General features: G+C 34.8%; 1 protein-coding gene across 1 annotated transcript in view; it reads right to left on the bottom strand.

Moving 5' to 3' along the window:
- LOC139987824 (uncharacterized) overlaps window positions 1–2,134 on the bottom strand; it is a 94,589-nt gene extending 92,455 nt beyond the window's left edge. Inside the window, exon 1 of the mRNA XM_072004539.1 lies at window positions 1,475–2,134. The gene's annotated coding sequence lies outside the window, so the exon portion shown is untranslated. The remainder of the gene's footprint in view (window positions 1–1,474) is intronic.
- Window positions 2,135–19,740: the final 17,606 nt, after the last annotated feature.

Below are 19,740 nucleotides of genomic sequence, written 5' to 3' on the forward strand. Positions count from 1 at the left end.
CATGTTTCAATGTGATTTTACCATAGTCTGAAATGTCCTGCAATTTTAATTAATTCTCGTGTAAATTACTTGAAGTGAAATTATTGTTTGAGCAATTAGACGGGTTATTCTTCTCCACGTTCTACTAATGACTTCCTTTCTATTCTACTTTATTGTTCTGTGAATAATTTCGAACGTGGATATTGGAATTTCTCCCAATTATCATTAATTTGCATGTTAATTATTGAACTGAAAGTTAGTTTTTCATTCGCGAGGTTTACCATTATTCTCTCGATTTCTTCAGCGATTTTTTTTTTTTTTTTTTAATTTTAGCGTATACATTTGCAACTGATTCTAATTGAAAATTATAAAATTCCATATAATTCTACTCCATTCTTCTCTTCTCTACAATATGGTATTCTTTTATTCATGAGTACAAAGCTGGCTGTTAATACAGCTTTTCAGGATGATATGAGGAGGAATAATGGTAACTGCGACAAATGGTCTGTTTGCTGACAATGTAATAACGCGATAATGGAATACAGTAACAGAGTAATAAACAAAGGATGATAAACGCATAAAAAAGGAATACATCACAATGCAGCTTCCAAATGACACAAATTATTGTAAGTGACATTCAATTTAAGTCGTAATTTCGATAATTGAAGTTTTCTATAGTAGCAGCGTTCTCATAACCGCATTTTCATGTATTCATATGTAATTCATATATAAATCATATAAAGTGACATTTTTATTTGATTAACTAAATTTCATCCCTTTAGATTTCTATAATTTTCAAGCGTTTTCTTTTCACGGTGTCTTTTAACTATCACGCGAATAATTGAAATTATCTTTGCCATCATATTTATTCGAATAATTATTTAAATAATCACTATAATTCACATTTCTACTTCACCAAGCATTATTCAGCCTCAAGAATTCACTTAAACCATGAAAAAGTAAAAAATTGCTCCCGGCGCTCTTATAAATTACCCTCTACGTGCAAATTAAATAAATCGCTCGAATTAAAACCATTATTTCTTCAAACTGTTGAAAAGAATTATCTTCTGGACCGCCAACCACCGTATTGGTGTTCAATTTAACTATGCACCCCACGGTGAAATTAATTAAAACTATCATCTTTAAGTACATTCGTTTAAGATACAGACAAATCTGACGCACGATCCTCCACAAGCTCAGCCCGATCCACCCTCGAGTTTTAATCGACCTGCTACGACATTAACCCTACCGATTCTTTCTTCATCCAAAGTCCATCAATCAGCCTTTGACACGAAACGGAACAAATAAAAAGCACACAACCCGCCATTTACCAAAAAACTTCACTCGGTTGTTCCTCCACTCCTCTCATCCGAAAGTAAACCCTGCGTTACGCTTCCACAGTTACGATATCCAACTTCCTGTAGCTTTCCACCGGACGAAGAAAGAATTAAAGAAAGAAAAAGAAGCATGCAATAAACACTTCTTCGATTCTTACCCCCGAAGAATGTTCCCTCCCAGTTGCAACGCTTTCAACCTCCGCCTGCAGAACAATGGACACGCTGCGAGTGACTTGGCCCGCAAACCTTCTGATCCACCTTAACGAACCAGCTCATCCACCTTCTAAAACCTGCGCGATGCACCGCGAATCCTCTCTCTAAACTCAAACTTCACCCATCAAACGTCACTCGCCGATGCATCCTGACGAACGTCCACGAACCACATCGCGAAAGAACAAATCCCCGAAAGTCTTGAGCCTGTCGTCGAAACTGTTTCGCTGTTTCGTGACCAGGTTAGACACGGTTCCAAGAGGAGCAACGAAGATGATGGAACCGGCCGGCCGGTGTTCCTCGTGGATTCTAACTTGTGGCTCCGCGGGCGAGACAGGGAGAGCGCGAGAGAGGGAGCGCGACAGAGGGTGGACTCTCGCCGGGTGGCAGTCAGGTCAGCGACCGTGATCGTCCTCGCTCCTCCGAATGCTTTCTATCGGCGGCGCGCTCGCGACTGGGATCCAGGATTTTGGATGAGAGCCGAGCTCTCAAGAATCAACACGCAGGCGCCAAGTTCTCCATCCTCTTCTACGAGCTACCCTTTCCTCTCACGCTGAGTTTCCCTCTCTCTGACGCACCAACGCCGGTCGAGTTCGGTGTCTTTGGTTCGGTGTCTCTGTTGGACACGTTGTGGGTGCACGGTAGGGTGGTAGCGTACCTGCCACCTTCCTCTTTCTCTCTCTCTCACTCTGCTCGGCTTCTCAGCGACTGTTCAGCTTGCGCCTGCCCTGCCCTGTTCCTCCTACTGCCGCCAGCCTATTTTACCCCTGTGCGTTCGCCCCTGCATGTGTAAGCAGCTGTTTTCCCGTGCTTTATCTACGCTGCTGCTCGTGTTGGATGTTTTCTTTTTTTTTTTTCTTTTTTTATAATTCTTCCTTTGTCTTGTTGGTGTTGTTGTTGTTGCGGTTTTTCCAGTTTCGGATAGATGAGAGAAGTTTCGGGTTGTTCAAGTCGGATCGAGCACGTTCGGAGGATTCAGGGTGAGAAAGGTTCTTCGTGTGGGAAAGGGAAAGTTGTGCGTATCGGAAGGATAAGTGGTTAGACAGGTGTTTGGAGCAGGATGATAATTAATGAGGGAGAGGTTGGAAGAACGCTGGTTTAGCGGGTTGCTGTGGTTGGAATTGATTTTCGCGCGTTTTGTAAATGTTTGGGTTTCTTGATATTCTGAGTTTAGTTTCCTTGGGTTAGTTTTAGCTCTTCCTAATAGATTTTTTGTTAATATTCCCCTATTTTTATGTTTTTTGTATCGTCATATTGTTTAGTTGTATCTTGGATTACATATTATTAGTAGGTTATAGCATCTATTGTAGATATTGTAAAACCAATGTTTTTGGTTTAAATATTTAAATCGAGTGTTCGCGATTTGAACATTCGGTTTCTTTAATAAATTTTTTATTGTTATTGTATGTTCCTGTAATTTTATTACAAGTTACATAAATGTGAAAAAATCTGGAATTGCGATCTGGATGAATTTTCCAAATAAAAACATGAATTTCCAAACTTCTCATTTTATCAGTTCCGTAAAAAGAATTTGTTGAAATTTTCCATTCACCGATTTCATTTTGTATTATTGATAAAAAGGAAATGTATGATCAATATCTCTCGAAGCAATACAACTAAAATTAGCATCGTTGCTCGTATATGGTTATTTTCTTCGGAGCATAAAGCGTTTGTTTCGATGTTCATCTTTTAAAGTTCAATACGTTCATAATAGATCGTAAAAATATGGAAACCCAGTGGGAATTCTTTTCCAGAGAAATTTTAGAGCCGCATTTCATGGAAATCGCGCCTTTATTCGGTGCTGGTCTTCCTCTTTTCGTGTTTTGTCTCGTGTCTATTGCACATACTATCCTCGGACTGATCAGACATCGACTCGTTCTACTTACGCGTGGTGTATTTCCCTTCACTTGCTTTTCTATATCCTCTTTTTCTACATTTTTTTCTTTCTCTTTCTAATGAAGGCTTATTTTCGCTCGTTTTACCTTTAATATTATTAAAATATCCTTCCAACGCGTTTTATCTTGGAAAATACCAAAGATAACAAAGAACAACGTTTAAAATAATTTAAATCGATACGAAATAGTAACCTTTTCGTCTTACTGTTTATTTCGTATTACTCTATGTAGATTTAAAAATTGTTCGTAACATGGAAAATCTTCGTAATGAAATGTTTTTGCGAAAAATGTTCATATCAATTTATCCATATACGTATTTTAATAAATACGCTCCGTATTTATATTTAAACATGCAAGAGAATGAATGTAAATACAAAAATATTTAAAATTCCAAGATACATGAGATAAATATTTAAATAAATACAGGAGACAACATTTAAATAAATACGCGTAGAAAAACACGCAGAGGAAACGATAAAAAATATTAAAATACAATATAATAGATAGAATGTTTTATACTTTAATACGCCGCATCTTAATTCAAGTTTAAATTCTTTTATTATTAATCAGTTTATCGATTTTTGCCTGTAAGTAGGAACATGAATTTCCTTAAGCATTCGTATTTTAATAATAAACGTTACATCAATAATTACAAAACAATTTGAAACTCGAAAGATTTATTTCATTCTTTTCCGTATAACTACTTCCCCGCCCACTTGCTACAATTAATTTACCTATAAAGGGAATCTCTTTGTTACTCAACGATCGAAATAATTTATCCTACGACTTGATTAACTACACTCTGATCGAGCCTCTTCTACTAAAACGATTCTTTTGTTCTCTTCTCTTTTAATCGTTTTAGGTTTCTCACAGATTTACATTCCTTTCGTATCTGTGGGGTACAGATCCTCCTTGAGGGTGGCATTAAAAGATTCAATAAGTTACCCCCTTGACTCATTTATTTTACTGTCCTTTTCTTCCAGTTTTCCAATATTCACTATTCAGTATTTTATTATTGTACTATTTCCAAATCAAATATCTGATAATAAGTCGCTGTCATATTGTTATATACATTTATTATAATAATTTGGAATTTTCATAACCTCATTTTCACGTTTTATTTCCTATTATTTGCTATTATTTGCTATTTCTCAAACATTCAAACTGGATTAAATTTCAAAATAGCATTCATTTTTAATTTAATTAAAGACAGACGATAAATTTCCCCAGGATGAAGAAACACTGTGACAGCAGTGTTTAAGGAACTTTTGCAGCTTTAGAACTGATAAATTTATTACAAATTCTTCCAAATATAATCAACCAACTGTTCAAAAGATTTCGTAAAAGTAAATTAGTACATTAAATTAGTACAAGGAAACTGGTACATAATTTAATTTAATAAACTAAAACAAATCTTCATAAAATCATATCATTGTTACAAGTGGTTGATTATGATCTCCCATTTTTATTGCGCTTATATGCGCAGCATATGCGCTCTTTAAAACCATAAAGAAACATGACTGCATTGTAAAAATGAAAATTTTGTATTGAAACTTTTAAACGAATTTTTACACGACTTGAAAAACTTTCGAAAACTTTCAACTTTCAATGGGATTTCTTCGTGAAAAATGCATTTCCGCTGACAAACTAAACAATTTTCATTTGCAGTGTTATACTAGCTTTGCGTACCACTACGACGATCATTTACACCACACGCTCCACCCTTTCCATCTATCGCAACTTTTTTCTACAGCTCCATTGCCCGCTCCATCCTTCCCTTCATCCTCCCTTTCCCTTTGCCTCGTGCCATCACCCACGCAAAACTTGCTAATCCACTTTCGTCGCCAGGTTACCAGGCTGAAACTTGCGGCAGTTTATGGACATTCGTTCCGCAGGCGGAAAACGAGAGTCTCGAATTATCCTGACGTTAAGCGCTCACCTTTGCCATCTCCGCTCACCTGGCCGCCATTTGTGGCGTCAGTCGGACGAAGCGTCAAAGCAGACATGACGTCTTTCGTTATTGTCGAACGATGCTCTCACGTTTCCGCAGCGTGCAATCCACGTGGAAAACTCTGTGGAATGTGGGCGCGGCATCGATGACTTTTTCTATATTTACTGTCACTTTGGCGTAAAACCAAAGACAAGATAGTGGGATACCTGCTTTGAGTAAAAGCCAGTGTATCGTTCGGTTATTTCATAGATCACGTATCGCGTGTACGTATAAATAATCCAAATTTTTTCAACGAAACTCCGAGAACAGCGTCTATCGAACAAAAACAAAGAAAAAGGTACAGCAAGTTGTTCGATCGAAGTATTTGACGTTGCTGTTCATAACTTTGAGGCAACTGACGAATTCCATCACAGGACAATTTTCAATCGTCAAGTCATTTTTTTATCTGGTCCGCTAATTGCAAATGGATATCGGGTAACATGTGTTGCATCGATCGGGTCAGGAATCATTACACATATAGATGGTGATAATAGGAAGGACGTCTAGTGAACAAGATGGTTCATGTAGGACATCTCAAAGAAGAATCATTACGATGTCTTTTGTGATTGAAGTAGTTTGTGGCCTAGTATCGTCATTCGACAATTTCACAAAACGTTTGTCAGTGCCCTGATCATTTGATCTGGTCTAACGGCACAGCATTTTTCCGTGATGAAATTCATCAACCGCGTGATAAACGGCTTATAGTTACGGAAAATTGGCAATGAATAGTTAGATTGAACAACTCGCAATATATTTCTTTAAATAGACTTGGAGTTTCGCTGAAAAAAATTGGATTGTTCGTTTATACACCTGATATTATACTTCGTTTTAAATTTCAGATGTGCTTGGCTGAATGTAATTAACGCATTGATGAGCTTGTTTCTTACTTTTTATCGATCCTTACTTTCACTTTCGCGACCATTTTACCCCCTCGTTTACGTAGAAAGATGACGTGCACGTTGTATGACGTTACAAGTAACATATACCGACATATACACACCACAGGCGTGTGTAAAAAAGTTTAAGATCAATGTGATCTAATATAAAACCATCCTTGACCTCACTTAAGGCTAATATAAATTTAACGCAATACAATACGAAGTTCGTTCAACTTATCTAGAACGCTCATTCATGATTTGAAAGTAGAAGTAGACTTGAAAGTGCAAATATATGCAATGAGACGAATATCACTTTAACTCGAAATTTTCTTCTTATATTTGTTCCTGTCGTTAGCTTCAAAACGATATTTATTACGACATAGTCTATTAATTACGGAAAATTAATTTAACTTTTTTATAATACTAAAGGTAGACTATTATTGCAATATTTACAAACTATTTACACTATTAACAAAGAAACTATATCTGAATAAAAGTATGTCGCAACATTTGTTATTATGTTTTATATTTTATTTCATTTCTGCAATCGATTCCCGTTGTTGCAGTTTCCCATAATATTGTTTCTTTAACATTTTGTAATATTCTATAATATTACAACTTTCTATAAATTTGCACTAAACGTAAATGTATGCGCGTATGTTGAATCGTAAGCGATAGCAACAATAATTGTGAAACTATATGAAGTTGAATAAGAATACTGAATGTATCTTTTCCTATTCACTGTTCTCATTATTTTTTATTAAAAGACTTATGACAAGGACCGGTATCCTTTCTATTCGGTTTCCTGGAATAGACGCGTAAAATAAGCTGACAGGAGATTGAACTATTGGAATTCAGAATGTATTATGACGTCAACTCGATTCTACGTCGGGTCACCTTTCTAGGTGCTTTCTTAGCCATGGCACTTCTGGCATTTCACCAGGCGCCTCAGCGTGCATAGAGATGGCCATTTACCACCATAAACTACATATTTTCCAAAGTACGTAACACGTTCAAAAGATACGAAATTGCTTGATTCTTTTATACTGTTTCGGTCCAGCGATTTGTAGAATTTTTATTTTTATTTTAATTATTTAATAATAATTCAGTTTAGTCAATTGTTAAAATAATCGTTATACCTACAGGTTCAAAGTACAGAGACAAGTATAATATCGACTCGTTGTAAAATATGCAGGGCAAAATAAAAATTGTGAAATTAACAAAGAATCTTCTGTAACGTTTCATAAATAAAATAATAACGTAAAATAAAAAATGACATTTTAAAAGAAAAAAGTGATTTATGTAAATCCACAAATGGAAGAAACACATAGAGTAAAAGTAACAAAATTTAAAACAAACTTACAACAAAAAGTAACAAAACAAGAAAAGAGTATTTAAAATAATTCATAAGTAAATAAAAATAAAGAAACATTATAATATATAACAAAAAATAAGACATCAATTCTAGAGATTTTTTACATATTTTACAAATTACAACGAATATTTGACGAAGACTGAACGTGTTGAAATGAATATCTCGTTTAAGTTTTATGTCAACTAATTGCATGGTTTCGAATAAGCGTAATGGACGGATGATCCTTTTAAAAGTAATCTTGATCCGATTGGTATCAGTACAAAGATGTTCTTCGTTTTTTATTGCAGCGCAATTCTCTTGGTCGCTAAAAATTGTAGAAGATATTGCAACGAACGTACATTAAGAAAAATGTAGAATTGGCAAATTAATTATTCGCTAGTAATTGGATTCTGGGGAGAAAAGAAAAGGTAGGAAACTAAGTCCCATTCTTTATCTTCGATTGAACTAAGCGAATAAAGTAACATTAAATGTGTAGAACAGCGCTAGAGAAAGCAAATTAAGACAGTAGAGTAGAAGAAAAGTTTCTACATTTTCTACTGAGAGATAAAACGTGTTCAAAACTTTATATTACATTATTGTTTCGTTATCACGCTGTTATACAATATTTAACACCTTTAAAAGTTTTGGATCAAGGAAAGTAACTAGAACTCGTTTAATCTTTCCTCGGGGAAGATGGAGAAAAAATTGAAAGAAAAGAAATTGATAAAACGGTAGATCAAAAATTAATAAAAATTGCTAAAGTTCAGTTATCGAAATTAATATAAGAAATATACAAATATTTTATTTATTTTCCATAAAAAGGTATTTAAACCTCGATCGATAGCCTTCCAACACCGCGCTATTACATAACGTCCAAAAGGAAAAAGTATGACAACACCAACTCATCCATCAAAGTAGTAGGAACAAAGGTCCAGGCAAAAAGAAATTAATAAAACAATCGAAAGATCACGTTGCCGAGTTCCCAAAGAAAGTTCTAGTTCTAAAAAGAAAAATCCCTAGAAACACGTCCAAAGTAATAATCCTCTATGAACTGTTCAAATCGCCGGGAAACTTTGCTCGAACTCGCGGTTCCACTCCGATACCGAAACAAACTGTTTGCCAAGCTTCGTCCAACACTCGAGTTACGCTATCGCCTTATAAAAACGATCTGCGAGAATCTAGTCATGCGTATTCGCGATAACGTTCGCGAAATACGAGAGGAAAAGAAGTGAAAAGAGACGATTCGACGCAGTAACGTCTCAATCCTATCTATTTTTAGTTGCATACGGAGGGAAGGAACGTTTTCGTCGGATATCCTTATCCTATATTCGTATCGATTGCGTATGACAGATAAAAGATAGAAAAAAAAAGAACGTTGCATGGATTAGCGATGTGCAGAAGCGGAATATTTTTTAAACGACAATATATTTTATTCGGGAAACGCGAAACGTTTACGGCAGATTAAACAGAATTTGGAATTCGATGGAAATATCTCATTCTTTCTATTCGTAGGTCAGCATCTTTGACGCGGTTAAAACGGAACGAAATTTTACGTATTTGTGCGTTTGGTGTATTTAACGCGACAAGATGTACGTTTTACACATCCTATACAGGCTATCGCAAAATACACGGTCCATACTCATAGGATCGATCATATAGAAACGTGAAAATGACGAAAATTCACGTATAGAAATGTTGTTTATTTTTCGAGCTATAAACAATACTGAGAATGCACATAGCACGCGAAAATATATAAAATATCCAAATTATAGTACTCGTTATAACACTTGGTAGATTATATTGGGTTGGCAATTAAGTGCCAAAAGAGTGTAATATTGGATTGGCAATTAACTGATTGCGGATTTTGTCATTAGATGGTGACACTCTCTTAATTGCCTTCGTAAAAATACGAATTTGCACGGATATCTACGATCTACACTTACGACGTACCTATGCATAACAGATTTCTACAGGTGTTGAAATATTTTCATGGATCGTCACATGTAAATAGGAGAAAGAACACGATTTACGCGAGTTTAAAAACCGAGTGAGTTTACGCCGGATAGAAACGAAGCTGAATAACTCGGATTTAAGAAAGTTTATTCGAATGGAGGAACTGGAACATTTGGTTTTTGTACTAAGCTGCGAAGAAAAAGCGTGGATTCTTGGATGCTGGCTCCTTGGACGATCAATCTGAGATTGGTTCGGATGCCAAAAGTGATTATCATCTCCGTAGGGATCGGGATGTGGTAAATTCCGCGTGATAGAGGGTCGAGATTAGGAAAGCTGCAAATAAACCAAGATTAGAGGTGCAGCGAGGAAAAGAGCGGCTGATGAAGTTAAAAAGAAAAATGGCTAGGTGGACGTGGGAATTTTTCAAAGTCAAGGCCAGAATTCCTACGAACCTTCCAAAGTAACAGCGTTTCCGAGACATAAATTATTGTTAATTAGGACGATACTTTACAATTTGCTCGATATTTCTGAATTTTGTCAAACTACAAAATGTCATCTAAGAAGGTAAAATATTAAAAAATATTTTTATGTGTCGCGAAGATTTTATGTTCTAGGTAGCACTTATCGTATATTAAAACTGGACTTAATTAAAACTAAAGTAAAAAAGTTTTAATAAAACATTTCAATGTAACTTTTTAAATGATATATTACCTTTTTAAACAGCCCTTTTCGATACACCGAAGATTGAAAAAATATCGGAGAAACCGAATCGCAAGGTACTGGTTTTATTATACATGAAGATAATTTAAAAAGCAAATTTCACAAATTTTTATAAAATTTTTATAAAATTTAATAGAAATGAAAGTAGAATAGGAATATCTTACAGCTAAGATTAGGTAAACAGATTTGGATGGTGAAAATCTAAAGAAGTTTATGAGAACTTAACCAAGTAGCGGCTAAAGTAATAGCAATCACAAGATACGAAGGTAGTTCAGATTTTATTTTACGTTTAATACTAGATAGAATAGACGTTTTTATAGCTTAACATTTCGACGATATACTACGAAAATGACTCGATCTAGCTGGAATTTCATTTTCTTCCTGTAAATAAAGAGGGGAAAAAGAACAAGATCCTCCACTTTGGTACAAGAAGAATAAATACTCGTTGAATATTCGTCTTTTAACTTTCTTTCCTAACTTTGCTCGCAGGTACGTTCACCAATGCGTATTCATGAATCGTACGGACGAAAGTTATTGTGTCTTTTAGGTTGAAACGAGTTTGATATCTAGATCTGATAAAATCTGAAGAATGTGATAAAGAGGTGATGGAGTGCGTGTTTCAGTGTATACGTGTCGGGATGAGCATTCTTGAAGACGGTCAATTCGTGAACAAGGAACTTTCAGGAGGAATATTGGAAGGTTTGAAGAAGTGTTTCTGGGCGAAAAAAGCGACGAAGATGAAGAGCAACGCTTGAATTCATTTATCACTTTGTATTGTTGGGAAAATAGTTTCGTAAAGAAATTTCTACTTGGACAAGTTACGCTATTTTTTAATGGAAATAAAAAATTGTGATTATCGATATATTTGGAATTTTCTGTATTATATCTGTAACTGAATTTAATTACTTATCGAACAAAAGTCAAATCTCATATCAATTTCAAAAATTTTATCGTAATATATTTGTAATAATTTTTGTAGTATTATATTTATAATATGTTATTAATATAATGCAAATTAAATAATGTAACAATCGTTGGAAAATAATATTTCTTAAATAGACGCGCATAAAGTTATGTAAATACAGAGAGCGTTTTCTCAAAATTGTTACAAAATAAAAAAAAATATTTACATTTAAAATAATTATTAAAAACGAGTAAATCTGATAACTTCGATTAAATAAATATAAATAATCCTAGACGGTTTATACATTTTTAAGTCTCTATAAACATATATATATATATAATATAACAAAATATATATATGGGATAGTTGAAGAAACTGGAATAACTTGCGGATATTGTGTATCTCTTTTCTGGTTACGATAGATAAATAAATATTGCAGAGAAAAAGTAAATACAATACTTCGAAGAGGATTATCTTCGCAGGACCATATTTTTTACACAAATATTTTTCACAAACAGCACCGTATATTTTCTTTTGTGTTATATCCAATCCATATGTTATTCTATGTAGAAAAACTGTTACAGTAAATAGAAAGACGTCTAGATCGCGAGATATATATTTTTAGTACTTTTATTTGACAAGATATTCACCTGTTTGTTGCATTTTTTAATAATTAACTAAAATTTATCCTGAATGGAAAATTGGAGGAAACTACAAGCTGCGCAAGAGATTAAGTAGAATTGTTCGTTTATAGTCAGACACACGCTATCGCTCATAAACACTGGACAGTTGCCGACATTTAATACGAATTGCATGCGTTTCACTGTTTTTATTTTCTAGTTAATTTATTACAAATTTCGTATTTTTTTCAAATATGTGTCTTCTACACATATTGTCTTATTTATTCTTTTACAAAAATATTTTTTCTTCAATCATGCTAAACGTAATTCCCAATCGAAACGAAGGTAGACTATTATGGTATGTCATTTGACAATATTTAATTAAATTCGTAAAAATAAAAAATGGTTCGCTCGTTATCGGACATTTTCGAAAACTAATCTTAACGAAACGAAACAGGAGAAACTAATACCTCTTGGTGCATTCGTTAACGTAAACAAATTTACAAATACTCTTCATTGAACTTCTCAAGAAACTAATCGTTTTCTTTTTATAACACTCTTAATTTAAGATTGCAATTTTCATGGTTTATCAACGTCGTCAATAAAATGTAATTCGTACAGTTGATCGTTAAAGAAAGTATTAGATTCACTAAAATGTTGTTGAAATTATAAAAATTACTCAATATTAATGTTATTTAATAATTTCACTATATAATGCCAATGTTATGCTTCAGAGAAACAAAAGTTCGTATCCTCATTCATTACGCAAAGCTTCTGCATGAAAGTTGAACCGACGCAATTAAAACTTTCACCACAAGTACGTGCACGTAAGCAAAATAGAAATTTTGCATGAATAGCTGCATCTTACGATGCTTAGCAGACCTAACCAGTTATTAGAAGGTGATTTTACACGCGGCGTGACACCTATTCACGGATACGAGACAGAATAAAAGCGATAAATCCTCGGACGTCTGCCATGAACCGATATATCCTCCGACTATGAAACGAGAAGCGTCTTAATAACGGTAATTAAATTTCCCGCCACCGGATAGGGGATTACATTCACTGACAATCGTAAATTTCGAGCTGTCGTGACAAGCGTGTACATGCGTCAGACATCTCGGTTGGTTGGTTCGTTTTCGACGAGAACATCCTGTTGACAGGCTTGTAATTACTCCGGACGTTACGATGATTTCATACGATCCGTAAAGTTACTTTCAACACGGTCATTTGCACGATTGAAGATTAAACGTTTGAAATTTCCATCACCTTTCTTTCTCGTTGCTTCGATTATACTGAATTTTTTACGGAAAATTTGTATACAAAATATATGACGATATTTATATCAATTGTAGACATCAAAATAACGGAGCAAGTTTATTGCAGAAACGTCGTCCGAGATTTATTTTCCAAACCATGAACAATAGCATCTTACGCTAGAAATACACTGGTATCAATGAATCAGTAAAATCTTCCTCTCTATCTGACTCACATTCCATGTTCCTCGCTTCAATGTAATAGTCGGAATCCTATTCGTGTCCTACGTCGTTTGTTTCAATTCCTGATATTACAAGCGAGTGCCAAGAACTGCAAAGTCTCGAATAAATTGGCTGTATGTGTGTTCGATGCTTTAGGTCAATGTTAGGTAAAACAACGCCACAAGGCGTTTTAATGCCTCTGTTTTCTGCCTAATTTGTTTTTGAGAAATTAATACATCTTTTAGATACTCTTTTAATATTGACATTATATTTTTCTTAATATTCGATTCTCATAATTTATTTTGACAAATTTTCTTCAAATTATTTTTATTTATCACACTGCTCCTGCTTATTGTGACAATTTTTCCGGTGAAAATTGTAATAAAAATATTTAAAATATAAGAAATAACCGCACCAAATCTGCCGAAAACAAAGGAACGTACACTGAAACTCTTTCAAGGCTGTTTTACCATCAACCTAAAACATCGAACGCATATACAACAGCCATCTCGTTTGAGATTTCGCAGTTCTTGCTCCATCTCCTATTAGCATACATTACGTATTACCACTAGTATACTAGTCATAAATGTTGGAATACAACGATATTCCACGCATAGGCACAATACCCTTACACAGACACCCACACGGGCATTTGAACAGGACATTTACACAGTGGGGTTCAAAGTATTTAAGGGATCATGGGTAACTACTTACGTCTAGTCTGAAAGTAACTTGACCAACAAGCAACAATTCTTGTATACTTTGTTAATTATATCACTCGCTTATATACATCAGGTTCTGTAGTTCTGTTTAATAAACATCACTGAATATTATTTCAACACAAACATTGTGTCTTCCACAGATTATTAATCTTAACTTCAAGATTAAATTCTAACAATAAATAATTTCAAACTAGTCTTCTCTGAATATAACCCAGAGCGAAACCAAATAAATTAGAAAATTAATTTCTTCAAATAATTCGTATTCCCTGACACGAGCTTAAAATTCCAATCGAAAGTGGCGGCAAGTCCAAAAGCGGAAATATATTCACCGAGGTGGATCACGGAAATAGCGATCGCTGTGTAACATTTAGAACGGCGAGGAAAAATGAGGAAGGAGAACCGGGCTAAAAGTTAAGCAGAGGAAATATTCATCGACTGAACGACCCAGAAATATTTATTCGCCTCTCGTTTCGGCTACATTCGGAATTAACGTAAACACTGGTATCTCGAACAGGCCGCGATTACTCGATCCTCGAGGATCGTTGTATGTAGCCCCGTGAGATTCACGGAAATACCAGCCAACGCGGAAACGTAGAATATCCTGCGAATTTCTGGTGCGCTGCATGCTTCATTCTTTTTTTCTTTTTTTTTTTTCTTTCTTTTTCATTCTATCTCTCACTTTTTGGTTTCGTCTTTTTCTAGATTTTTCGTCGTCCGATACGCCGAGTAGATAGAGAACGGAATATTCCACGACTTTTTGTATCGTTGCGCGGTAATCTCGCATGCAACGGAGCTTCCATTAAGGATTACGCGGCACGACCACGTTATTGAAACAGGAAGCGGCGCGCCGCCGAGTGAACGAGGTGCCGGTAATCGAACCGGAGCTGCATCAGGCATTAATAAATATTTGAACGTTTGCTTCGATTTCTGCTAAGTTTTCGGCGAACTTCTTCTTGCATAGTAAGAAGAAATCTTGAACGTACGAGCCGATTTCTTAGGGACAGAATTATCAAAATTATCAATGAAAGGTAGAATTTCTGGCGAAGAAATTGAAATGAAAAATATTTGTTACAGGGGGAAATACTGGTTTTTATTTTGAAAGTGGTGTAAGTCCATCTTCCTTTTGTTGAAAATTGTGGATTTTAATCGCCGAAATAAATTTATAGGAACACTCAGATTACACTTAGAATTGATATCAAAATTATTGAGATACGTACAATTTTATGTGCTAGACTAAGTTAGCTGCGTAATAGTGATACTTGTATGTGAATATCAGTGCGTGGAAGTATGTGTGTGCGCGGCGTCTTGAAAACAAAGGAATGTAAACTGTTCAAGTGCAGCGTGCAAGTGTGTATCGATGAATATCTTTGAAATCGTTTATCAAATAAATATATAACTATTCTAATATAAATTCTAAGTGTAAATTTAGTGTTCCTATGCCATTATTTCGGCTATTAAGATCCAAAATTCTCAACAAAAATAGTTTCAGATTTATTTAATATGTGGTTTACAAGATCTTCGTCGATATACATTTGCACGCGTCTCAGCACTCTCTTTGTCTCACCATCTTCTATACCACACTGCTAACTGAACAGTTACATTCATCTGTTTTACGAAACGCTGTGCACGCACATACTTCCACACACTCATACTCATATATGTGTGTCACTACTACGCGGCTAATCTAGTGTAGCACATAAAATTACACATATCTCAATACCTATCATTTATTATTCGCGTTATAGTACCACGCCAGAATAATTTATTTACAATTCTCAATGAGAAATGATTGTAAACTACTTCCAAATAAAAAAAAAGGAAGTCTCAGTACCTTTATTTTGGGATATCGCAATGCTAAACTACAGATTAAATTAAATTAAACTACTTTAAGATTTAAATAATAAGTCGACCAGGAATAAAAAGTTCACGTTAAAGCGAATACGTAAATTTTCCGCTTTTTCAAATGTTTCAAAAAAATCGACTTGCTCCAGTTTCGAAATGAACTGTCCGTATAGTGGCTTGATCAAAAATTATTCAAACACTCCGAGACGTTCACCGTTGCAAATTCGTAAAATCTTGGTTTGTATCGAGTTTTCTGGTAGATTTCTTTTCATGCAGGAAAGAAGTCTTCAACGCGTATAGATTTCACGCGAACAGGGTCATCGATGATTCGCATATATAAGACTCGTATCGAAGAAATCAATATAATGCAAGGGAGCAGACGAACAGACTCTTTTTCGTAGATTTTAACAAAAACCATTAAGATCCTCGGAAATTCAGTGCAATAAATCTGGTAAATTTATCTGGGAGATGATGAACTAGTCATCTTGAACACTCTAGTGGTCCTATGTAGTGTTGAGCCTTTCTGCTTCACTGGCGCAGCACAATGTGAAGGAAAATTCATAGAAGAGCACGACATACGCGAAAATTTTCATTTTACAGATCACTGATCCTATTGTTACGAAAAATGGAATAAATATTATGGATTTAACATGACTGCTTCGCTATATGTATTAGGTCGTCCGAAAAATTTCTATCGTTTTGTAAGGAAATAATGGATGCACAATATTTTCATATTATTTTACCGAATTACGTATGATCCATTTTGTTCTATCAAGATGAAGATCACAACGTTCGACAGATTAGGTTTCATGTTTGTATAAAGATGCATCGTTGTAAAAGACGTGTCTGTAAAAGAAAGACACTTTTCGGACAACCTCACTATGTTTGCTAATATAAGTGTTACATGCGATTAGAACAAAATCCTTCTTCAACTAAGAGCATGATGTAGATAAAATGTTAGTAAATGCATTTAAATTGTTGGAAATAAGACTTATATATTTTTTTTAATGAATATAACAAGTAGAAGACCAATAATATATAAATGTTCTATGATGGAAGGATGTTGGTAAATATGTACATGAGCAAGCTCTTCTTCATCGTTCTACTACAGGAAGCTGTTCATCTGGTCCCTATTTTTCCTTGTCAGGGCTAAATAAGAAATAAAATAGTAAACCGCGATGATAAAATTCTCTGAATACAACCTTGAGAGGTTTAAAAGCACATAAGTAGCATCCATGATGTCTCCACGCCGAAAAATGCTGGAAAATTTGCAGCTCTGCATGTACCGAAGAAATTCTTCTAAAATTGATATTAAAATTCTATTCATATCTTTAAAGTGTACACGTTTAAACCTTGCTGTAAATTTATACTCAATTAATATTCCTAACAATAAATTTTTCCAATACGAAATCTGCGAGTATCTCTTTTCTTCTCTTCGAAGAAATAGAATTTAAATATTATAATAAAAATTGAAAGTCATGATACTTTCACTACCTGGATTGTCACTGTTCATAGCGCTATACTTAGCACTGATACATTAACGCTGCTTCGTTTAACATTGAGACTCCCGGAAAGGAGCTGTGTTCAGAAGAAAAAGAATTCCGACGTTTTTCCCAGCAATTGCAATTGGCTCCATCAGAGTATCGCACTGATTCTGGTGTCCATTCGGAAAAACAATTTAGAAATGCTGTTCGACCGATCCGGAACTCTCAATCGGAAGTCCTCGCCATCCTGATCACCGTTCCGGAACAGCCAGACCTACATAGAAGATTGTTTTTCCAGGTACACGCCAAAATCAACACGACTAACAGCACTACGTGCAGTGGACAACAATCTAAACAATCATTGTGTCAGTCTGTAAATAAGCGATATATACGTACATAATAATTCTCCCGAAAATCGATAGAAGATTAATAAAAATCATTTGCACGTTAAAATGTAGTCACTTGAAAATTAGGTCACTCGTTCGTTGTACATTCCTCTCTGTCAATTGTTGTCAAACAATGTTCTTTACGATCTGAAATATGAAGAATTTGCTCAGAGGTATGTGTAATTTTTATTTCCAATTTACAAATTTCTTTCTTCCTCTAAAGAGAAATTTTAAAATCAACGGCTCGGACTATTCCGTAATTTTTTTCTGCTACAAACTAGAGGTTTTCTAATTTTTTTTTTTTTACTGATATCCATCCGTAATCGCGTTTTGATTGAAAAGTGAATTTCCGATCACCGCATTTATTCCGAGAGAATTTTAAAAGTTGCGCAAAATCTCCGTTCTTTACTAAACGTCGGCATAGATTGATCTCTGTATGAACTTACGAAAAAGTAGGAAGATAATTCCTACTTTTGTTTATTTTACATTATTATTATTATTTTTATTATTTTGTTTATTGGCATTCTTTACTTAAACGTCATGTGCGGTTAAACAATGAAAAAAATATTGAAGAGATTTCAACCGTGGCGGGGAGTAGGGAAAATACCAGCAAAGCTTCGATAAACATACTTTTGTTTATTTCGAATCCTGTGATGTCGAGTTTCAGGAAAACTATAAATTATACGTATTTTTTTTATCTTTGTCCCGAACCCTCGTTCAAATTGCCGCACTGTGAAATGTAAGAACGCGGCCTACGAACATGCGAACTTGTCCTGCGAACATGCGTACCTGATCTGCGAACATGGACGCAAATGTGGCCTGTAAAAGTGCGGATGTGACATGCGAACGTGACCAGAATTTCGATTTTTGCCCCGAAACCTCATTCAAATGCCGCGCTGTACGACATTCTGACGAAGCCGGCTGAAATATTGGCGAAACGTCGGAATTCTTTTTCTTCTGGACACAACTCTTTTCCGGAAGCCTCAAGCAACGTTAGACGAAACAACTGTATCATTGCAAAATGTCAGCTTTAGACCTATGTTTGCTGAGTTTTTTTTTTTTTTTTATTCAGAATGGTGTACCCTATATATCATACGAATCTCGAACAGCTTCATTTTGAACACCCTGTACAATAAATAGACTGTGGATTCTTTTAAATTTATAGGAAACTTAAAGATACAAAATTGCATAGAATGCACGTAATATGGAGAAAATATAGAAAATATGTAAAATGTAGTTCTTTGTGTAATGTTAGATCGATAGAATAATTTTCTATCGAGATCCTATTTTTGTTAATTATATTCTTGAAAATGTGGATTTCCATAAAAATCCACAGTCTACGATAATAAATGTCAAGAATGTAAAAATCTTTCCACCCAGTAATTTTACTAAAAAAATTTTGAAATGCCTGAAAGACATAAGAATCATTGTACACTCCATCCATTCGTCTCTGACTGAAAAGTAAATTGTTAATAACGTCGCTCAGAGGAATATGAAAGATGCATGACATTATGGAATAACTAAAATAGGAGGATTACGAGTGCAACATAGCCGTCCACTTTCTGACATTTACAGTGATAACACGGGCCGTAATAGCACGGCTGAAGTAATAGCTTCTCTCGGCTTCCATTTAAACACCACGGATAAAGCACGTGGACAGCGCGTGTCTGTGTGCGGCTCATGGTTTATCTAATTATAAGGTCGCTCGACTTTAACCCTTTTGTCGCTCCCTTTCAACCAGCCACATTTCTTTTATTAATTTTTCTTTCATATATCCCTCTTCAGCTTCTTTTAAACTTCTCTAAACAAATAAATTTGATAAACGTTACCGAGAAACCTGTGACTAGTATCTTCGCGATTCTTATCGGTACTAAAGTGAATTTTTATGGAAAATGAGAAGTTTAACGTGATTTATTATAAAACTGATCGTAGATGTCTGTCTTATGTTTGTTTATTCTAAGATTTGTGGTTTAACTCTTCAAGAAGCA

The sequence above is a fragment of the Bombus fervidus genome, chromosome 5 (genome assembly GCF_041682495.2).
Source record: "Bombus fervidus isolate BK054 chromosome 5, iyBomFerv1, whole genome shotgun sequence".
NCBI lineage: Eukaryota > Metazoa > Arthropoda > Insecta > Hymenoptera > Apidae > Bombus > Bombus fervidus.